Raw genomic sequence first — 23,937 nt, 5'->3', positions numbered from 1 at the left:
TCGGATTGCAAATGGAAAATGAATTTTTGCTCGTCCTAATGCCCCAGCAGCACTTGGAGGAGGCCTGTCGCGGGATGCCTGACTTTTGTCTTTACTTTCTCCAGTGCAACGTTTGTGAGGACGAAGCTACTACGGGGCCACGTTGGGTAATACTGAGGCCCTCAAGCCTAGAGTAGGAATTGCCATTCCATTTTACGGATGGTGAGGATGAGGCAAGGAGGGGAGATGAGTCTTGCTTAATATCACAATGCGCGAGCACCGCAGAGCTGAGAGAGGAGCCTATGTCTTTGGATTCCTGGGACTATTCACGGTTCTACCTAAAAGCCTGCAGATTTAGGCAAATTTGGGGATTTTTCAGCAGGTACTAAATGGTCAAGGGGTTTACAGCAGCAGGTCTCATTCCTCTTTAAAAACCCTGACAGGCTTGTGGGAAGGGCGGTTGTAAAGCACTTTGAGCTCCTGGAAGAAAGGGGCTCCGTTAACCCAGAGGATTGCTATTGTTTTATCTTTTTCTCTGTTAACAAGGCAGTGGTGCAAGAAGCAGGGCTGAAGCAAAGTTAAAACTGAGCATTTAAGTGCACAAAAGTCAAGAAATTCAAAGTTATGATTCCCCGAACAGTTGTAAATTGGCCATGTTGGACAGGCACAAATTAATAGCTTATCCAGTAATAGAAAATGTTACTTCTGTGCACAGGAGAAGAGTTACAGTTGCTTTGTGAACTGAAGCTTTGAATTTTCTGACCTGTGTGCATTACATTTGCTGCCATAATGTGACATTAATTTTCTTTTGCATCAAATAACAACACTATTTCCAACACTTCTGACACTAATGGGACTAAAAGCTTTATAAACAGTCACAGCTCTTACAAATGACATTGAAATTTCCAGAGGTGCCTTATATGGAGGATGGTTCAGGTCAGAGCAGGCAGTCAGTAGGAAGGAGATGGCTGTGAATTAGTATTCGGGGAACACCTGCAGAAGGTGTGGCAGGCACTCAGATTCTCAGGGGATGATATGTGGGAAAAAGTTGTAGAGATAAAGGATACGTAGGTGCACCCCGCACGACACGATGCGGTATCTGGAGGTGCATCACACGCCCTAATTGCTGATGTAGCCCAGACCGGTAAATCACTGCAGGTCATTCAGTGACCTCCCTGCCCCCACTTTGTTCCACCCTTCCCTGAACACAAACCAAGAGCCAGGTTCCCTGCACTAACTGAAAACAACAGAGAATAATGGTGCAGGGATGGGGGAAGGCTGTTTAAATCCAACTAAAACCTCCGTCCTTCTACCTCTCCCCAACTCTTTGCTGTCTTAGAATGGAACGGACACAGGTCCCTGATTTAGGTGCTACCCCACCCCCTTCCCAGAATAGGGTTCTTTGCCCTGTCCAAAGCAGCACACAATCATGGCATGGTAAGAAAAGACTTTTTGAATCCAGCAGAAATATCTGCCCTTCTTCCTCCCCATGATTTTTTGCTGCTTTAGAATGGAAAGGGAAAACCCCATCCAGGCTCTGCACCGCACCCCCTCCTCAAACACAAACTAGAAGCCAGATTCTCTTCTCCACTCGAATCGAGACTCAGTAGAAGGGCCGTCAAATCCAGCTAAAAGCTCTGCCCTTCTACCTGACCCCGATGCTGGGCTTCTTTCAGATAATGTGGAGGAACCCCACTCAGCGGCGGTGGAAGAGGGGGTTGTCATGGCTGCCGCCTAGCTAGAGTCTTAGCTCTATACCAGCTAAGAATTGGGGATTCAGAAGTCTTGCATCAATTTTGAAGAAAGCAGGTGAACTTTAAAAAAATGACTGTAGAAGAAGGCCCCCGGTAGAAAAAAGAAGTTGAAAGATGTGCAGGGGTGCTCAGAGAAACTTAGCCCGCTACCGAGTGCTGTAGGAAAAAGAGAATAGGGCCGTCGTAAACCTAAATTGGACAGATTTTTCACTGAAGTTGAAAAACCACTACTCAAATCAGCAGAGCAAGCTTCAGTTTCTGCTGCCTCCTACAAAAGACTAATAATTGTATTAAGACTCCATATTTAGTTAGTGTTGTGATGCTATGCTTTGAATTACTTTAATAGGAAATAAATGATAGTTTACTAATGGTACAAAATATTGCTTGTAACGGAATTTCATTTTATTTTTCTAGAGGTCCTTAAACTGGTTCCTGTTTATGACACACAAATATTTGGGAGCGTTCACCCCACGATACAACCCTTCATAATATATCCATGTTTTCAAGGAGAGTACTCCTACTGTGACATGGGGTAGGATGATAACAATAATAACACCAATAGCAGTAATAATAATATCTTCTTTAGTGTATAACACTTTTCTTTTTCTAAAGTGCTTTTGCGTCACTTGTCACATTTTATCCTAACAATGTCTCCGTGAGGTAGAGGCAGATTTTACTGTCCTCATTTTACAGATGAGGAGATTGAGGCCCAGGGTGTTAAATGATTTGCCCAAGGTCATGCAGCAGGCCAGGGGCAGAACCAAGAATGGGTCCCTGTTTCTTGACTCGTACGCTCTTTCCAGTAAACCATGTTCCTTGCCTATTCTCCATTTGCCTTCAGGGGAGTTCAGTATAGTGAAGATAAAGTTTTTCATTATACCACCAAATATGAAGTCAGTCAGTTGAAATCAGTCAGTCAATAGTATTTATTGAGCACTTACTGTGGGCACAGCACAATACTAAGCACTTGGGAGAGTACAATATATTGTTATATAACAAATACATTCCCTGCCCACAATGAGCTTACAGTCTAGAGGGGGAGACAGACATTAATATAAATAAATAAAATTACAGAGAAGTATATCAATGCTGTGAAGCTGGGAGTGGGGAATGATTAGAACCCAGGCCCCCTGACTCCCAGGCCTGTGGTTTTTCCACCGGGCCATAATCCTAAATTGGCTACCCTTTTTCCTCCATCTCAAGCTCAAGAAACTCCTGACCACTGCCTTCAAGGTTCTCTACCAACAATCTTCTTCTTTCATATCCATTCTTTTCATCTGCTATTCCATAACTGACACTCTTTTTGCCTCCCAGGCTAACTTTCTCATTGGACCTTGCTGTGAACATTCCAGCCTTTCCCCCTTCTGACCCCTTACCCCTCCCCTTGCCTGGAACTCCTCTCCCCTTCAAATATCACAGCTCCCCCCGTCATTAAAGCCTTCCTAAAATCCCTATCTCTGAGAGACAGCTGGAGATACAGACTGTAAGCTCCTGTGGGTAGGGATCGTGCCTACCAACTCTGCAGTATTGTACTTTCCCAAGTGCTTGATAGAGTGCTCTGCACACAGTAAGCACTCCATAAATACTACTGATTGACAGCTTCCCAATAATTTCTGCATCTCAATTCATGCCATCCCACTAGCCAACCTTAGCACTTCAGTTAAAACAATCCTTAGCCCTATTGTATACTGCATATTGACTAAAGTACATTGCTTATTTTTTCTCATGTTCATTCCTCTCCTCGTCTTCGTAATGTCCCACTATTACTTGTTTTATTCTTTCTCCTGCTCCCACTATTTGTAAATGTTTTGTGTCTGCCTGGCTACTCCATTAGATTTATTTGCTCCTTGAGCTCTGAGAACTTGTCTTTGGTTCTGATTGAACACTCCCAAGCACTTAGTAAAGCACTAGACACACAGTAGACACTCAATTAAGAAACACCGATGGATTCATAATAAAGCAAGGGAGCTGCGAGTTGGCTCTTAAAGAAGGGAAGGGAAAGAGTTTGTTGGATGGGAAGATGGACTATTGGACTGCCACTCTCTCAGAAGAATTGCATTCCAACTCTAACCACATTTTCATCTCCTATCTAGAAGATAAGCTGGGTTTATGAACCAGTGTTTCTAGAATTGAAACTAGATTTTCTGTTGAATGTCATTTGTGTGTATTTATATCCCTTGAAAGATAAAATATTTCAGTAGACATCAGAATTTTATAACAGATTTGACAGACTCCCAGCTATCACCATGTTCAGATGGAGTTGCCATCTGTATCCTACTGCCATTAACACATTGCTTTTTGTGATTTCTTTGTACCTATTATAGAGACTTCAACTGATGCGTTTGTTCAATATTGTACTTTTTACAGATAATAATAATAATGATATATTTTAAGCTCTTACTAGGTGCCAAGCACCCAAGTATAGGCAAGATAACCTGGTCAGATGACTTTCCTTTCCCCATATAAGGCTCATAGTCTCAAAGGGAAGGAAAGCAACTCTTTTAACTCCATTTTACAGATGAGGAACGTGAGGCACAGAGACATCAAATGACCTCCTCAAGGCCACACAGCAGACAAATAGTAGAGCCAGGATTAGAACCCATGTTTCCTGACTCCCAGTTCCACGCTTTCGCCTCTTGGTCCACCTTACCTCCACGCTGCTTCTGTGTCTTTCTAGGTCAGGATTATGACTCTTGGATTGTAAGTTTCAGAGACCAGGTGCCATGGCAATTGAACTTTTCCTGGTCCAGCATCCTGTGTAGCTGTGTTCCTGCTCACTGACAGTGATCAAGAGCTAATAATAACCCAAGCTCTTCAACAAGTATATTTACACTCTGTGCCATGGAACAACTAACTCAGGTCTTCAGGCTGCTGCCATCAATTTTCTCGGGTATCTGGTAAAAATGTGAGCTCCATCCTGAGTGTGAGCTCCATCTTTTTTTGGGCTGAGACCCCCATCCTTATTCCCTCCCAGGCCTAGCTGGCATCATCAAACCAGAGGCCTGGACACAACTTGGGTGATCACCTTGCAAGCTCTGGCCATAACCCCCAGTTGTATACTGTAGTCTGCCAGGTGCTTACTGCAGTGCTCCGAAAAAAGTAAGTGCTCAATAAATATGATTGATGGATTGACCTGTTTATTTCCCAGGGATGAATAACAACCAGGGGTGTGATTCCCTTTCCTGTCTGTGTCACCTCCATGTGTACAGGGGCAGAGTGGGGATGGGTGGGGTGCGAGAACCTGGGGCTGAGCTGGGAGAGGATGGTTTATTGGGCCAAGCCCAAGTTCCCTCATTCCCTCTTGAGTGGTTTCTAGACATCTAAACTGGGACATTCCTTTCCTTAAAGGACATTCCCCAGGTTCTCCCCAGTACAGCGTTCAGCACATTGTAAGTGCTCAGTAAATACCACGGATTGATTCTCCCGTGCCTTGTTTTAATAGATTCCCCAGCATTAGAGATTCATTCTGGGTGTGGAAGTCCCATAGCCAGGAAGCACTTCCTTTAGTTCATTCTAAAATCTTTCCTGTTCCAGTGTAAGCCATCCTCCTCTTGTGCAAAGAACTGATTTTGTCCTTCTCTTGAGTTATAACTCCAGTGAAAAGCATTAAGGTGCCAGATGCTTGGGAACTTTTCTACTCCTGTCTCCCACTCAAGGCCGGCATCTCTGTTGGAAGTGGGATGGAAGTTCTTTGATCTAACCCAGGGGATTTTTTTTTCCTGGTATTTTGTTATGATTAATATTATGGTATTTGTAAAGTGCTTACTATGTGCCGAGCCAATGTACTACGTACTGAGATAGATATAAGCTAATCAGGTTAGACACAGTCCAAGTCCTACGTGGGGCTCACAGCCTTAATCCCTTAAATGAGGTAACTGAGGCCCAGAGAATCGAAGGACACACAGCAGGCAAACAGCAGAGCCATGATTAGAACTCAGGTATTTCTGACTCCCAGGCCCGTGCTCTATCCACTAGGCCATGCTGATTCTAGTGCTTTTCCTGCTCCCTGCAGCTCTCCATTGCTTACATCATGTTCTCCACCTCCATCCTTCCCTTCATGCTTCCTTCCATCCCTACAGCTCCCCCACCCGATCCTTTCCCTTTCACTGGGGCTACTCGCCAGTGCTTTCCCCGCACCCCTCTGCGCAGTGCTCCTAACGTGTAATTGTGTGCTGGGCCAAATATAGCAAGGGGAATTGTAGGGTGGGCTGAGCGTCTCACACACAACAAAGCTCAGGCCAGGGTGTTGCCTCTCCCGGAACATCCTGCTCCATGACCAACTTGGTCTGGGTCCCGGCCTACACACCGATCATACCCGGCTCGCTCTCCGTCTGCCTCTCCCTCTCATCTACCTCCCCCGACTTAGTTGATAGACCGGTGGAGATTGGGACCCGAGGTAACCCTTTCAGACAACCCTCAAACCGACACGCTCACTATCGTTCTGTTCTACCTATCTTTCCATTATCAGGTCCTTGGCCTGGGGATTTGTTTTTCCAAAGCCCAGACCCGGAAGACAAACTGAATATGAGTGGCCTCCCTCATCCCATCTCACTGCAGCTGTGGGTTCTCCAGGAACCAGAGGTACCAGACTAATCCCAATTTAGGATTTTTGTGTTTCCTTCCGGAGTGAATACAGCAGGCTGACAACAGCTTACTAAATACCGGGAGACACAGCTGTAGATTCAGCACAGGAACAAAGTAATGGAAAGGATTTTTAGTTCAGTAATTGCTAGATTTGGAGGTGGCTTTATGGTCATCAAAATAGAGGAAAAAATAATATCCTAAGGTAGAGGAAAATAAAACATAAAGCTTAGAGTACCTTTTACATTTCACTCTTCAAGCCCTCCCCCCCGAAGTCCAACACCTTGAGTTATGATACCCAGCACTTGTTTGGCAGGCAGGGGGAAACTGAGAACCCCTAATTTCGATTTAAATTTTGATGGCTTGATTACAGTTTGGTGGTCTTCATTCCCCAATCTGGACCGCAAAGAACGGGTCAGGGTGAAGTAGTAGTCGTAGTAATGATAGTATTTATTCCGTACCAACTGTGGGCAGAACACTGTGCTAGGTGCTGGGAAATATTATACTGGCATGGGAATTAGACACAATCCCCGTCGCTTAGCGGCCTCATAGTCTAAAAATAAAGAGGGGGAAACGGGACTGGTGACAGACACATAAGGAAAGGGACAGACACATAAGGAAAGGTAAAGTAAAACACTAAAACAACAAGCACTAAATTTACAGGCAAGCAAAGTTTGCTCCGATTTCAATGCCTGTCATTACTTCTCAGTTGCGGGCTGGTATATTTTTTGTAATTACCTACAAGCCTGGGTTACAAGACCAGAGCAAGTTCTCAGGGCGGCCTATTTACAGTGAGCCCCAGTGTGGATTGGATGCATTTCAACCAACAATGAGGCCTACTTTGAAAAGTTGAGCCCTGGAGAAAGGTAGTCTCAGAAAGATGGCCCCAGCCACCGGAGTTTATGATGAAGTGTTGAACAGGAGCAACCCCTGTATAAATTCAGCTCCCTTCCTTAATGAACAACTTTGGTCAAGGTCAATCAAGTACCATGCTGAGGGCTTGGCGGCTAGGGGTCGTGGCCTCTGCCTTGACACCACCCCAGGCTCTGGGGGCAGAATAGGGTGTGAAGTCCTGATTATTTTATTTCTCCCCCAGTGCTTAGTATAGTGCTTGGCACACAGTAAGTGCTTAACAGATTTAATTATTGATTATTATCATTAGTAAATTATTTTCAAATGATAGTTGAGAGGTTAAGTCTCGCCGTGAGGCGAAGGGACACGGTTGGGGAATGCTCCTGGGGCTCGTGGGGGTTGGGGCCAGGCCTGGCCAGCTAACAGTCTTACTATTTCTCGATCTCATCTATCCTCATCTACCCCTCGACCCCTTCCTGCTTCTATCCTGGAACGCCCTCCCTCCTCTAATCAGACAGACAGTTACTCTCCCGCTCTTCAAAGCCTTATCGAAGGCACATGTCTTCCGAGAAGCCTTCCCTGACTAGGCCCTCCTTTCTTTTTGTCCCACTGCCGTCTGCGTCACTCTGACTTGTTTCCTGTAGTCATCTCCGGCCCCACAGCACTTATGTACACATCTGTACTATATTTATATTAATGTCTGTCTCCCCCTCTGGATTGTAAGCTCGTTGTGGGCAGGGAATATATTTGCTTATTATATTGTACTCTCCCAAGCATTAATTACAGTGATCTGCACACAGTAAGCGCTCAATAAATACCAATGAATAAATGAATCAAGTTACTTTGTCCCCTACCATACCACTAGGGGAAAAACCAGAGTTCAGTGGGGGTTGTGGATGACTGTCAGTATGCCAGGAAAGAGCCTGCACTAGGAGTGGGAAGAGACCAAGTAACAATAATAATAATAATGTTGGTGTTTGTTAAGTGCTTACTATGTGCAGAGCACTGTCCTAAGCGCTGGGGTAAATACAGGGTAATCAGGTTGTCCCCCGTGAGGCTCACAGTCTTCATCCCCATTTTACAGATGGGGTAACTGAGGCACCGAGAAGTGAAGTAACTTGCCCACAGTCACACAGTTGACAAGTGGCGGAGCCGGGATTCGAACCTATGACCTCCGACTCCCAAGCCTGTGCTCTTTCCACTGAGCCACGCTGCTGCGCTCTGCTGCTACACGCTGCTACAAGTGAAGGGTCACACGGAATTGGGGAAGATCCCGCCATCCTTCTCAGACAATCAGTCAAGCAATGGCATTTATTGAGTGCTTACGATGTGCAGAGCACTGTAGTAAGCACTTGGGAGAGTAATAGTAATTGTGGTATTAAGCGCTTACTGTGTGCCAGGTTCTGTACTTAGCGCTAGGGTGGATTCAAGCCAATCAGGTAGGACACTGTCCCTGCCCCACATCGGGCTCATAATCTCCAACCCCATTTTACAGATGAGGTAACTGAGGCACAGAGAAGTGGAGTGATTTGCCTAAAGTCACGTGGCAGACAAGTGGCAGAGCCGGTATTAGAAAACATGACCTTCTGACTACCAGGCCCTTGTTCTAGCCATTACACCATGCTGCGTGGCTCAGTGGAAAGAGCCTGGGCTTGGGAGCCCGAGTCATGGGTTCGAATCGCGCCTCGGCCACTTGTCAGCTGTGTGACTGTAGGCGAGTCACTTAACTTCTCTGGGCCCCAGTTACCTCATCTGTCAAATGGGGATTAACTGTGAGCCTCACGTGGGACAACCTGATGACCCTGTATCTCCCCCAGTGCTTAGAACAGTGCTCTGCACATAGTAAGCGCTTAACAAATACCAACATTATTATTACTACAATATAACAGAATTAGCAAACATGTTCCCAGCCCACAGTGAGGTGACGGGCTAGAGATTGTAAGCACCTGTCCTTTTCCTGACTATTCAGCTGGGTAGGTTGGGGGAAGGGAAGATGGGTGGAAGGCAGCTTGGTCTAGTGGAAAAGACACTGAGATGGCAGCCAGGAAACCTGGTTTTAGTTACAACTCTGCTTCTGACCTGCCTGTGGGGAACTTAGACAAGTTACTGATCATTTCTGTGCCTGTTTCCTCATCTGGAAAATGGGGATGAGATGCCTGCTCTCCTTACTTCATAGTTTGTCAACCCTACACGGAACAGTGGCTGTGTATGATCTGTTCATCTTTCATCCTGTATCTATCCCAGCAGTCAGCACAGTCCTAGGCCCTCAGATGCTTAATAAATAATACAAGAAATCTTAGGAGGGGAGGAGGAAAAAAATAGGGTGGTACTTAGGTGCTTATTACGTGCCAAGCGTTGTTCTAAACACTAAGGTGGTTACAAGTTAATCAGATTAGACACAGTCCCTGTCCCACATTGGGCTCACATTCTTAATCCCCATTTTTTATGGATGAGGTAACTGAGGCACAGAGAAGTTAAGTGACTTTCTCCAAGAGCACGCAGCAGACATGTGGCAGAGCTGGGATTAAAACCCAGGTCCTTCTGACTCCCAGGCTTGTGCTCTATCCACTAAGCCAAGCTGCTTCTCAAGAAAAGAAGGGGATGGGACCGCAGTAAGCCCCAGTACCAATTTTATCCCCAGAGGCTGGAATTTCAATCATTCAATTAATGAATCGATGGTATTTATTGAGTGCTTATTGTGTGCAGAGCACAGCTCTTAGGTCTTGAGAGAGTACAATGTAACAGAGCTCCTGAGGGGCAGTGAATGGGTCTGTTTATTGTTAATAATAATGTTAGTATTTGTTAAGTGCTTACTATGTGCAGAGCACTGTTCTAAGTGCTGGGGTAGATACAGGGTAATCGGGTTGACCCACGTGAGGCTCACAATTAATCCCCATTTTACAGATGAAGTAACCGAGGCACAGAGAAGTTAAGTGACTTGCCCACAGTCACTCAGCTGACAAGTGGCAGAGCCGGGAGTCGAACCCATGACCTCTGACTCCGAAGCCCGGGCTCTTTCCACTGAGCCAGGCTGCCTATCCCAGGTGCTTAGTATAGTGCTTTGCAGGCAGTAAGCACTTAAATACTATGGAATTAATGAAAGAAAGAGTCGATAGACATGTTCCCTGTCCACAGGGAGCTTACAGTCGAGAGCAGGCTTGGGGACTGGCTCCTGTGGACCGTGGGGAAGCAACGTGAGCAGAAGCCACCTCCCCTGTCAACTGGATTCCCTGCTTGTGAGAGTGGAAGGCAGGTGAGGAAGGGTAATGGAACTGCGTGCTGAAAGCAGGCAGGTAGTTTCAGAGCTGCTCTTCTTCTCCCCCGGGGCGCCACTGTGAATTGATAGCTTCACTGGAGCCTCCTATGAGAAAGAACAAGTTTATTAATTTAACAGTTAATTAAAGTGCAGTTACGGTCAGACAGATGAGTGTGAAAAAAAATAATAATAAACTTAGCCCTTTCTTCCTTCCCGGAACCTCTCCCCCTGAGTCGGAGATGTTGATTTAGTGGGACTGATTTAGATGGAACTGCAGAGCCAGGGCAGCTGGGGAAAGGGAGCCCGAGAGGAAGGAAGGGGAAAGCACCCCTAACCCAAAACCAGCTCTTTTAATGTCCCCTCCTATCCCTCAACCAACACCTGGGTCAGTGGTCAGTGTTGGGAGCAGAAGGGGAGAAAGGAAACTGCTTTGATTCTTAAAATTTCCTTTCCTGATCTTGGGAGGGAATTATAGATTTGGCAGTTAAGAAAAATAATGGCTCTTTCACTGGCCCACTTGTCAGGAGAAAATAAATAAGGAATTCTGAATTCCCACATTGTCTTCAGGTGTTTAGCATGAATAACTTTTCGGATCTCTGCTCCTCTTGAAGGAACAGGCATTGAAGAAACGATGCAATATAGGAGGAAGAAGTCATTTCAGCAAAATTCCTATTGTTTTTTTCTAGTAAAAGAATGTTACTCACCCTGTAGATATATTCTCTCCAAAAATGCCTATATGTTTATGTGTGTGTGTGTGTATATATATTTATGTACATATATATTCTGCTGACAGAAATGTTGGGGAAGGGGGGAGAGGAAGGGATAAAAAGAGAGGAGGAATAGGAGGGATACAAAGAGAGAGGGTATTGGGAGGGAGAAAGAGAGAATAAACCTCAGTAAATCAAATAATATATTTCCCTTTCCCTCTTCCTCCTATCTGCCTCCCCATTCTAGGTTATATGATCCTTGTGACCAGGGAATCAAGTCTACTGAATCTATTGTACTCTCCCAAGTGCTTTGTTTTCAGCTGGGAGCTTGGTCCCCAGTAGGTGTCCATTACATACCATTGATTGATCGATCGGTAAACAAATTATGCACTATTCTTGGAGGAAGCACATCAAAGTGGTCTGTTTGGATTGTGAAATCCCAGAAGGCAGGTGCTGAGCCTTTTCAGTGGAGTTGTGGCCACACATCCATGGGCTTTGGAAATGTGATTTTGCTTTAAGGTGGCTTGCCAAAATGTCAAGGAGCAAAAGCCTTCCTAGGGACACTGCATGGCTTTTTGGATAGAGCACATGCCTGGGAGTCAGAAGGTCCTGGGTTCTAATCCAGGCTCCACACTTGTCTGCTGTGTGACCTTGGGTAAATCACTTAAGTTTTCTGTGCCTCCGTTACCTCATCTTTGAAATGGGAAATAAGACTGTGAGCCCCATGTGGGTCAGGGACTGTGTCCAACCTGAAAACCTGTCTCTACCCCAGTGCTTAGTACAGTGCCTGGTACATAGTAAGTGCTTAACAAATGCTAATAAAAAAAAGCCATGACCCTGCCAGATCGGTTCCCATCCCCTTCCTATGTGCTTAGTACCGTGCTCTGCGTACAGTAAGTGCTCAATAAAAACAGCTGATTGATTGATTGATTCAGAGCTCTGAATTCCGGGTTGTCCGCCTAATCGTCTGACTAATCTCAAATCCAAAAGTTAACAGTTCTAAACTTTCCTATGATTGAAAGAAAGCAATTCCCATAAGAAAAATCCCCACTGAAACCAAACAAAGGGCAGGAGGAAAGTGAGGCAGAGCTTATGAAACTCAATCTGAGATCTGCCTCCTAGAAGCAGATACACTCCTGGAACCTTCAGTGCTGGTTAACTATGGACATTTAGAAGTCGAAGAAGGAAAGAAATAAAGACAGCTTGTGTTCGTATCTGTAATTTTATTTTATTTATCCGTATTGATGTCTGTAACAGGGAATGTGACTGTTTATTCTTGTAATGTGCTCTCCCAAGTGCTTAGTACAGTGCTCTGCTTGCAGTAAGCACTCAATGAATACGATTGAGTGAATGAATAGCGGCCAACCAGAGCAAAACTTTCTCACCGTTATTAGCCAGAATTGGATGTGTTGGAAGGATTTTATCTGTGTCCTTGAAAATGAGAAAAATCAGTTGACAAAAATCTGTTTTCTAGCTTAATAATTATAGTAGTTATGACCTTTGTTAATCACTTTCTAAATTCCAAGCACTGTGCTAAGCACTGGGGTAGACAAAATGCAAACAGATAAGACACAGTTACTGTGCCACATGGTCCTCACAGTGCAAAGGGTCTGATGAGATTTTACAATCAGCATCAGACGTCTGGTAGGCTCGGGGAGGGGCAGAGCACTGTTCACCGTAACTGCAAGCGGGAAAAAGCAGGTAGGACAGTTTTGCAATTCCAGCTTTCTCAGTGATCAAAAGGATTCAGAGGTTCTGTGCATTTTGGGATGCTGGTGATTGGACAATCTTACACCGGTCCATTGCTGGTGATTGGGCAGCCTTCCCCTACATCACTGTTGGTAATTGGACAGCCTTGCTCTGGTCCGCTGCTGGTAATTGGGCAGCCACACTCCATCCATTGCTGGTGATTGGGCAGCTTTGCCCCAGCCCGTAAGGGATATCTCGGGTCTTCCCTCTTCTTTGTATGCGTGACCCATCTTCATCTAGACAGACTGCCTCACAAGTGTTGGAAGTTGGGTAGGTGGTGATCAAGCAGCGTAACTGGAGGCCAGGCCATTCAACCTGACCGATGAGGTGTCTCTGAGAAGCCTCTAGCTACCAGGATTTTGCTAGGGACAAGGAACAGATCACTGTTCTGCCAGGGGTCTGGGCCAGAACCCCTGTAATGCTCTGAAAACTTGGGCAGCATCCAGTGGCCCCTGTTCAAATATTCTGGTGTTCATTTCGATGCAGAAGGCTGGTCAAGAGGGAGTTGGTCCCACTATGTTGCATCCCCATCTTTGTTGGAAAGGGAAGCTCTCTGTTCAGGAGACAGTGTCACTGCTCTCCTTTCTCATATCTGACTTACAATTACTCTCCCCACTTCCAAGATTTATTGAAGGCATATGTCCTCCAAGAGGCCGTCCCTAAGTCTTCTATTCCTTTTCTTCAACTCCCTTCTGGCTCACCCTGACGTGCTCCATTTATCCATCCCCACTCCCAGCCCCATAGCACTTAGATACATATCTGTCATTTATTTATTTATATTAAGGACTGTCTCCCCCTCTAGACTGTAAGCTGGTTGTGGCCTGGGAATGTATCTGTCATATTGTTCTCTCCCAAGTGCTTAGTACAGTGCTCTGCACACAGTACTCAATAAATACAATTGACTGACGGACTGACTGCTTTAAGGACCGCACTTCTGCAGGGGGGATGAGGCCAGCTGCAAAACCTGCTCGGCTTTCAGCAAAATCACCCCAGGGGCAGCCCAGGGGCACCTGTCAAGAGGATCTGCATTTTGATGCCCTTGTTTCAGAATGATTGGGACTAGAATCTGGAAAACCACTTGGGATGCAGTCCCAGAGGCCAGGATTAATGGAATTAACTCCGGCCCGGGGAAGGGTTTTAAATTTAGCAATGGCCTCGTTGCAGGCTCTCCCCAGTATGCTCTTTGTATATTGATGAGTTTGGGATTTCTGTTCGGTGCCCAGGGTAGCCCCTGCCTGTCTGCCCATAGTCATCTCTCCCCTGGAGACGGCTTCTTCCCTCAGCCAGACCAGGTAGCCGGAGAGTGAGTTGGGGGAAGGGGGCTTCCACCTCCTCCCCCTAAACGGCAACCGGGATGTAAGTGGTAGGAATGGAGTCGGGCACTGCCTGGACAGTGGGGGCTGCAAACTATGCTTCCCTGTCCACCTGCTCCTGTGTAGCCTCCCATCCCTCCCCCAAAAAGCCGACCTAAAGGGTGAAGCAGCATGAGCCTGGGAGTCCGAGGCCCTGGGTTCTAATCCCTGCTCCTCCAGATACCTGCTGTGTGACTTGAGCCAAGACGCTTCACGTCTTTGTGGCTCAGTTTCCTCAACTGTGAAATGGGGATTCAGTACCTATTCTCTCCTCCTACTTAGACTGTGAGCCCCCAGGGACTGTGGGACAGGGACTGTGTCTGGCATGATTAACTTGTATGTACCCCAGCCCTTAGAACAGTATTTGACCCATAGTGAGTGCTCAACAAATACCATAAAAAAGCTCCCAAATCATCAGAGTGTGGGCGGTAGAGGCTGTTTTCTGCTGGATGCCTCAATCCTGAGGCCAGCTGGGTCCAACTGAGGCCGGGTGTGGACCTGCTGGGGATAGCAATCCTACTGCTTCTTCTCTCTCATTTTACCAGATTCATCTTTAGCTTGCCTCCCTCAAACCCCCCTGTACCATTTAGATTAAGTAAGGTTGGATTCTCTTCTTTTTCTTGTCCTTTAACCATGGCATTGCTAATCAGCATCACCACTGGTGGGGGGCAGGGCTAGGAAGTGTGTGTGTGTGTGTGTGTGTGTGTGTGTGTGTGTGTGTGTGTGTAGGAGGTGGCTGGGCGGAAACATACCTGTCCACTGGGATATTTGTTTGTAGTCTGGTGGGCATTTTGCCAGAGGACAGGACTAGAACTTCGTATGGGCTTAATAGAGATTTTTAGTTGACCGGTGAATTTATTCTCCCTGACCCCATGACCTCAAGTAATTGGCAGTTGACAATATCAATTCGTAAAAGAAAAACCAATCAGCTAATCAGTCTAAAGGACTAGAATAACCCTCCAAGTGTTTTCCTTTTCTTTTTTTTCAACTATCAAAATAATGCAGCTTTCCCGTTAATAACCCTGGAAATTTACTGCGACTGATATTATCATAATGACTGTGTGCTATGGGATGATGTGATATACTGATTAGTTTTGGAATAATGAATGAAAATGATTGTAAAGCTCTTTTGCCAGGTGTGAAGTGCTTTATGTGTGTTTAACAATTTTCACAACTGCAAGAGACCAGAAGTTGCCCTTAGAGGAGAATGGGTCCCTGCTGCAGATTAAAAAAAAAATAATAATAATTCTGTTATTCCTTCTGGGGTCTATTTTCAGTATCCCCTCACCACTATCCTGCTAAAATTCCCAGTGGTCAACCCCTAACAGGGCGGGGTGGTTCCCGGAGTGAAAAACCAGGTCTGAAATCTGTGGGCCGGTGGTGGGGAACCCCCAGACTGAACTTTAGTGACTTCCTTTTCTTGTTCTGAGAGGAGGGCATTAGGTTTCACAAACTGGACTTTCAGTTCTATGCCTGGGCATAGAAAGTAGCAACAGCCACGGACAACGTTAGAAGTGCTGAATCTCTCTCGCTCTCTCTCGTTCTCCCTCTTTCCCTCTCCCACCCACACTTCCCTTCTTATCCACCTTCCACCATCACATTTGTCCATAAAACACTGAATAATAATAATAATAGTAATGGTGGTATTTGTTAAGTGCTTACTATGTGCCAGGCACTGTACTAAGTGAATGGGATAGATACAAGCAAATCAGGTTGGACACAGTCCCTGTCGCACGTGGGGCTCACAGTCTCAGTACCCATTTTACAGGTAACTGAGGCCCAGAGAAATGAAGTGACTTGCCTAAGGTCACACACAGACAAGTTCATTCATTCATTCAATAGTATTTATTGAGCGCTTACTATGTGCAGAGCACTGTACTAAGCGCTTGGAATGTACAGATCGGCAACAGATAGAGACACTCCCTGCCCTTTGACGGGCTCACAGTCTAATCGGGGGAGACGGACAGACAAGAACAATGGCAATAAATAGAGTCGAGGGGAAGAACATCTCATTAAAACAATAGCAGATAAATAGAATCAGGGTGATGTACATCTCATTAAACAAAATAAATAGGGTGATGAAGATATATACAGTTGAACGGACGAGTACAGTGCTGAGGGGGTGGGACGGGAAAGCGGGGAGAAGAGGGTTTAGCTGCGGAGAGGTGAAGGGGGGCATAGAGGGAGCAGAGGGAAAAGGGGAGCTCAGTCTGAGAAGGCCTCTTGGAGGAGGTGAGCTTTAAGTAGGGATTTGAAAAGGGGAAGAGAATGTTTGGCAGAGGTGAGGAGGGAGGGCATTCCAGGACCGCGGGAGGACGTGGCCCAGGGGTCGACGGCGGGATAAGCGAGACCAAGGGACGGTGAGGAGGTGGGAGGCGGAGGAGCGGAACGTGTGGGGTGGGCAGTGGAAAGAGAGAAGGGAAGAGAGGTAGGAGGGGGCAAGGTGGTGGAGAGCCTTGAAACCTAGAGTGAGGAGTTTTTGTTTCATGAGGAGGTTGATAGGCAACCACTGGAGATTTTTAAGAAGGGGAGTGACACGCCCAGAGCGTTTCTGCAGGAAGATGAGCCGGGCAGCGGAGTGAAGAATAGACCGGAGCGGAGCGAGAGAGGAGGAAGGGAGATCAGAGAGAAGGCTGACACAGTAGTCTAGCCGGGATATTACGAGAGCCCGTAGCGGTAAGGTAGCCGTTTGGGTGGAGAGGAAAGGGCGGATCTTGGCGATATGTGGAAGAACTGGGATTAGACAAGTGGCAGAACTGGGATTAGAAGCCATATCCTTCTGATTCCCAGGCCCATGCTCTATCCACTATGTCATTCAGAAAGTCCCCGATCAGGAGGTTTGAGAAATCTGGGGTCTGTGCAATCAAGAGCCAAACAGGAACAGAGAAAGCGCTTATTACCTCCCACGGTAAACCATAGCAAGTAAGAAAGAAGAACACGGGGGGTGTCAGAAAGAGCAGATTAATAGTCCATCCAGCGGCGTGCTCTGTTTCTGACAGCAGGCAATGCCAAACCCTTGGGAGAAAGTCAGGCTTTCCCGTTGCTCCTGATGGTCCAAAACTACATACCACAGGGGAACGTTTCTGCTTGACTCGACTGGATAATTAGCTCTTGCCCTGAAGCATTTGAATCGGAAGCTGGGAAACGTTTTACCCTGGGATGTTAGCAGCCCCTAACCTAGGTTCAAGAAGTCGATCAGTCCACAAAATGGTTCATGGCTTCACCAAATTTTCACCAATCTCTCCAGTGTCTCCAGGGAACTGCAAATGCTTAATACAGTGCTCTGCACACGGTAAGCGCTCAATAAATGTGATCCAATGAATGAATGAACTGCCTCTGGTCACCAAGACATACAGCACTAGGGCTAGAGACCAGAGTATTGCATTTAGTCAAAATGTTTAACATAAAGTCCAAAGATTGATCTTTTCATCCCGGGGACCTGGACAAGGTTGCATAGTTTCATGATAGGGAAACAGCCCAGATGATTCACATCTCTCTGGTCCTCCCACTCGTTGGAGACACCCTTCCCCTCCCTCTAGTGGAGTTAATCAATCAATCAATCAATGACATTTACTGAGCATTTACTGTGTACAGAACACTGTGTACTAAGTGCTTGGGAGAGTACAATAAATCAGAGTTGGTAGACAAGTTCCCTGCCCACAAGGAGAATCAGAGAAGCATCATGGCCAAGTGGAAAGATCATGGACCTGGGACTCAGAAGACCTCTGTCCTAATGTTGGCTCTGCCCACTGTTTACTGCGTGACCTTGGGCAAGTCATTTAACTTCTCTGTGCCTCAGTTCTGTTGTTCTCCCTCCTACTTAAGACTGTGAGCCCCATGCGGGACAGAGACTGTGTTCAACCTAATCGACTTGTTTCTATCCCAATGCTTAGAACGGGGTTTGACATATAGTAAGCATATAACAAATCTATTTAAAGAAGGAGCTTAAAGACTAGAGAAGAACTTTTTTTTTCTGCATCCTGGAAGGGAGTCCATGAGGGGAATAAGAGTCATGCTGAGGAGAAATGGTTAAGGGAGAGCATTGGATGCTAGAAGTTTCTTGTGGATTTGACAGTTTTGCAAACTGAGCCCTGTGCATTTCCCCATCTCGCTTATACCCTCTATTGAGGGGGACCTTGCTCTGACCTGGTTAAGGGGACTGGTTGTGAGACAGGGCAAGCGAGATTGAATGGGCGTATGTGAGCAAGAGAGTGAGATCTAGAGTTTGGAAACTAACCAGTCAATAGTATTTTTTGAGCCCCTAGTCTGTACAGAGCACTCTGCTAAAGTCTTGGAGAGAACAGTAGTGGGAGTAGACATGATCCTTGCTCTCAAGGAACTTACTATTTAGGCAGGGAGGTGGACACTAAAATAAATTACAGGCAGCCATTCCTGCTGGCAAAAGCCCAGACCACCATGCTTTTGTGCTGTGGAGTAGCAGAGATGGAGAGGGCCCGTGAGTGGAGATGACAGATGTTGGGTAGGTTGTCTCCCCTCTGCCCTCCTGAGACTTATGGGTCTGTCCAAACCAGAGAGGTAGGTCCAAACCGGAGAGGTAGGTTGGAAGTAGGTCCCCTCATTTTCACTCCAGGCCCCTTCCTCATGGCTGGCACAGTCAGCTGATAAATCAGAAAGAGTTGTCAGGCCACTGCTACCAGGGATCTATCCCTCTGGAAGTTAATAATAATAATAACTGTGGTATTTGGTATTTGTTAAGTGCTTACTATGTGCCAGCCATTGTACTAAGAGCTGGGGTGGATACAAGCAAATCAGGTTGGACACAGTCCCTGTCCCATATGGGGATTTCAGGCTCAATCCCTATTTTACAGATGAGGTAACTGAGGCACAGAGAAGTGAAGTGATTTGTCCAAAGTCACACAGCAGACAATTGGTGGACTTGGGATTAGAGTCTATGACCTTCTGGCTCCTGGCCCATGCTCTATCCACTAGGCCGCAACTATCTCATTGGACTGGGTTGTTTTTTGCCTCTGCCCAATCCTTTTCAGCAGAGTTTGCTATCTGACCCTGAACAATTTTTTTCCACCCTGCTGGACCATCATATCTCTACTGAAGATGTAATAATAATAGTAATAATGTTGGTATTTGTTAAGCGCTTACTATGTGCAGAGCACTGTTCCAAGAGCTGGGGTAGAATCAGGGTAATGAGGTTGTCCCACGTAGGGCGCACAGTCTTAATCCCCATTTTACAGATGAGGGAACTGAGGCACAGAGAAGTTAAGTGACTTGCCCACAGTCACAGAGCTGACAAGTGGCAGAGCCGGGATTTGAACCCATGACCTCTGACTCCCAAGCCCGTGCGCTTTCCCCTGAGCCATGCTGCTTCCCTGTACAAATCCACAGTGCTGTATAGCAGGGAAGGGCAAGAACCTTGGGGTGACCTGGGATGATCCAGGGTTACAATCCTGGACACACCTGTATCTTCCTGGTTTTGGACAGATTCTCTGGTTTCTGGCCAGAAATAATGTTATTCAGAAATATTGCCTGGTAGGCATTCTGCTGAATGAACCCAGCACACTGAAAGCACCACTATAGACTAAAAAATAACAGCAATAACAAGTCCTTATTGGGAAGGCAAGGCACAAACCAGTGGCCTGCTATATTAGCGACAGAAATGAGAAAATAAGGAGGGAGGGTGAGGGAAAGAGACGTGTAGGCTACAGAGATGTCATTCTGGATTCATTATTCTGGATTGGTTCCCCTGATAAATTTCCAAGTATTCCAGCAGAGGACCAGATGACTCCAGCAAGAGGTTTTTGAGGTCAAGGAAAGGTTTTGCTCAAGAGGCAGGTTTTGAGAAAGGATTTGAAGGATTTGAATGCGCTTGGCTGCTGGTTAGAGTATGATCTTTATTTCCAGGCAGCTGGGATTGCTCAGAAGAAAGTTCAGAGCTAGATTCGGAGAAAGGGGATGAAGTAATGGTAGGACTGTTCAGAGTAGTGGGAGGGATGATCAGCATCACATCAAAGAATGTGGAGGATGGCAGCGACAGGGTTAGACAACCAGGAGAGCAAGTTGGCTAAGCCTCGGAGCAGGTGCTGGATAGGGGTTGAGAAGAGTAAATTTTGGTCCAGGCTGGTTTGGCAGAAGGCTGGCTAATGGAAACCTCCTTTATCAATGCTTTACTGTGATTATACATTATGGAGCGGCAGTTCAGAGGAAGAAGCGTGTAGAAGTTGTACCCGATCAATTAATCGACGGCATTTATTGAGTACTTACCGTATGCAGAGCACTGTACTATGCAACAGAGTTGGTAGACACGTTCCCTGTCCACAAGGAGTTACAGTCAAGAGGGGGAAAGGTAGGAGAATGGTGTGCGCAAGACTGGAGAGAGAGAAGGAGTGAGGATGAGTGACTTAGAGGGACCAGGTTAGAGAAGCAGCGTGGCTCAGTGGAAGGAGCCCGGGCTTGGGAGTCAGAGTTCTGCCGCTTGCCATCTGTGTGACTTTGGGCAAGTCACCTCACTTCTCTGTGCCTCAGCTACCTCGTCTGTAAAATGGGGATTAAAACTGTGAGCCCCACGTGGGACAACCTGCTCACCTTGTATCCCCCAGCACTTAGAACAGTGCTTTGCACATAGTAAGCGCTTAACACATGCCATCATTATTATTATTAAAATGGGGATTAAGATTGTGAGCCTCACTTGGGACAACCTGATGACCCCGTATCTACCCCAGAGCTTAGAACAGTGCTCTGCACATAGTAAGTGCTTAACAAATACCAACATTATTATTATTGTTATTATCAAGCAAATTTTAAAAATCCAGTTTCGTTGTCCGGGATGAGCAAATGATAAATGGCACAAAACATTTCTCTTTCTAGGCGTTCCTCTGACCCCATTTCTTCCCGTCTCTTCCAGACATTGGCTTTTTACAATCCTTCTTTCCCATATTGCTCTCTCCAACCTCTCATTCTCAGACGGCTCTTCCTCCTCTGCCTTCCAACACACTGAAGTTTCACCCCTATTAAAAAAGTTTTCTCTGGAGACCCCCGCACCATCCAGCAGTCGGTCCATCTCCTTGCCCCTATTCCTGTCCAAACTTTTTGGAACAGATTGTAAAAACAATAACTGTGGTATTTGTTAAGTGCTTACTTGGTGCCAAGCACTATAATAAGCACTGGGGTAGAGACAAGATAATCAGGTCTCACACGGGGCCTCACAGTCTAAGTAGGAGGGAGAACAGGTATTGAATCCCCATCTTACATATGAAAGAACTGAGGCACAGTGAAGTTAAATGATTTACCTGAGGTCACAGAGCAGGTAAGTGGCAGAGCTGAGACTAGAAACCTGGTTCTCTGACTCCCAGGCCTATGCTCTTTCCACGAGGCCACAGTGCTGCTGCCCTCAAGTCCTCTCCACCTATTCTCTTCTTGACCTAGTACGTCAGGTCACTCACCCCTTCTCCCCATGAGAGATTATATTCTCTAAGATCACTTAGGTTGCCAAATTTAACTAGTGGTCTTGACTGCCTTTGACCCTCTTGGCCTCTTCCTTTCATTTATTATTTGTTAAGTGCTTACCATGTGCCAACCACTTCTTTTCTCTGGAAATGCTAGCCGACCTGGGTTTTACTAACCCAGCCCTCCCCTGATTCTCCTCCTACCTCTCTGACCACGTCTCAGTCTCTTTCACTGGCTCCTTTTCCATGTTTCACTCCTTAACCGTGGGTGCCTTACAAGACTGTCTGAGTTACCTACTGTTCCCATTCTACCCTCACTGTTGTGGAAGCTTATCTGCCCGTCAAGCTACCACCCGTAGCTGACTCCCGCTCAATAAATACCATTGGTTGATTGGATATGCAATAAATTGAAGCTCCCATTTACCTTAGTAAAACACCTTGTTTTAATCACCTGAAGAGGTAGCAAGCAGGATGCTTCTCTTAATTCTCTCATCAGCTCGAGTTAGGGGAGTCAACTTCATAGGTATGTCAACTTTTTACAGAAGAATAATCAAGCAAGCAGTGGTATTTATTGCATGCTTACTGTGTTTAGAGCACTGTCCTAAGCGCTTGGGAGAGTACAATATAACAGAGGTAGTAGATCCATTCTTTATCTGCGAGGCTGCGGAGGGAGAAGGGGCAGGGTTTAGTCTTAAATTCGGCAGTTTTCAATTGCTGTCTCATGAACGACTGTTTGTTTTTATTTTTTGCTAGGTTCGTTTCCGTATTGAAAATCAGGTATATTATTTAAGGCAATTTCATTAACAGTCATGGAAATGAACTGGATTTATGGGGGGGTGTAGTTGTATGTAAGATTTTTGAGGACAGGGATAGTGTCTTGTAGCTCCATTCTACTCTACAAGAGGACTAAGTACACTGTTGTGCACACTTAGGCACACAAATCAATACCATTGATAGTTTGTTTGGAAGTCCTATTTGAATGGTGGCCAGTCAGGAATAAAAGCACTTCATTACGTTTAGGAACACAGACCAATAAATGCTTTACTTGCAAGCAAAGGGTTTTCTTGTTTGTAGCACAGAGATAGGCCTGAGCATGTAATCCAATTCCCTTTCTTGCAGAGGGAAGGTCTTCCCTGTCAGGGTTAGTGTGACCTCGTGGCAAACCAAGCTGTTTTAATCTTCCCACCCTTGATTGGAGGAGAGAATGCCAATATCTTGGCATTCTTTTTAAACCCCCAAATTGCTGTAGCTTGCACTGGTCCCGTAAGAGTAACCGGGGAGGCAGTGGGGAGGGAGGAGGAGATGAGGGTCAAGAAGAGGGAGTCTCTGGGGCACCGGAACTGGCAGCTCTGCTTCGTCTCCAGCTCAGGACATTTTAGATGAGCCTGGACGGTCCTCCGATCTGACTCCCCCTCTCCAGTGCCCCTTTAAGATCACTGCAGTGCTGCTGTGGAAAGGCAGAACTGAGCAAAGTACAGGAGTTGGTTTTATTTTCCGTGTGTAGTTTTGGCATGATTCATTGAAGATAAATGCTGCATCTTTAAGGGTTTGCCTGCAGCTAAATCTAAGGGTAGGTTGGCTCCACCCTACTGCTTTTGTTAGGGATGAGTGTGGGCTTTTTTTTTTCCTATCATTTCAACCATGAAATAACTGAGTTTTGAGGCAGACCTATTTGCTTATGTGTCATTTCAGCCCCGGAAAGGGACTAGGACCTGGCAGAAGTCACATCGCACCTCCATGTAAGTACTGCATTTCCTTATTTTGCAGGTCTAGGGCGAAGCAGGAGGTAGCCAGCTTTCTTTGGGAGAGCTCGCAGAAGAGAGAGCTCAGACTCAGGGTCGTTTCACGGTACTAGGTAGGGCTCAGTGACGGGCAGGTTGCTGCCAGACTGCAGGTGATTAACTCTGAGCTGAGGTTGCATCTCCTGACTTTCCCGGCCTTTCACTGCAGAGCTGGGTGAATATGAAACAGTGTGCATCTATCCAGCTGAGTCCCCTCAGGGGTTTGAAGGGGTTTGGTCAGCCTGGTGGAAACGCTCACTGACTCTAACTAGGTCCTTCTGCTATGTACAGAGCGGCGAGGACCGCTTTGAGCTTTGGGAAGAAGCCGTGTGCGAGAGGGGTTGTAAGAAGTTGCCTTTTCACCTGTTCTCACACAGCTGTTTTCACACCTGGATTCTCACTCGTTCTGCCCATTGTACTCCAGAGTTCCCTCAACGAGCTGGAAGAAAGGGTTCCGCTGTACGGTGGAAGAGGCGAAGGGGAAAGGAACCACATGCTGTGCTATTTC

At 46.2% G+C, this 23,937-nt stretch overlaps 1 protein-coding gene across 2 annotated transcripts in view; it reads left to right on the top strand.

Moving 5' to 3' along the window:
- The window catches only part of ZBTB7C (zinc finger and BTB domain containing 7C), a 312,607-nt gene that overhangs the window by 32,471 nt on the left and 256,199 nt on the right, over window positions 1-23,937 (top strand). Inside the window, exon 2 of one of the 2 annotated variants that reach the window (XM_029061803.2) lies at window positions 23,341-23,387. The exons of the other annotated variant lie outside the window; for it this stretch is intronic. The gene's annotated coding sequence lies outside the window, so the exon portion shown is untranslated. The remainder of the gene's footprint in view (window positions 1-23,340; window positions 23,388-23,937) is intronic. 2 annotated transcript variants of the gene reach the window in all.

The sequence above is a fragment of the Ornithorhynchus anatinus genome, chromosome 3, assembly GCF_004115215.2.
Source record: "Ornithorhynchus anatinus isolate Pmale09 chromosome 3, mOrnAna1.pri.v4, whole genome shotgun sequence".
Taxonomy (NCBI): Eukaryota; Metazoa; Chordata; class Mammalia; order Monotremata; family Ornithorhynchidae; genus Ornithorhynchus; species Ornithorhynchus anatinus.
The sequence above is the reverse complement of the archived record's forward strand: the minus strand, read 5'-3'. Positions and strand labels throughout refer to the sequence as shown.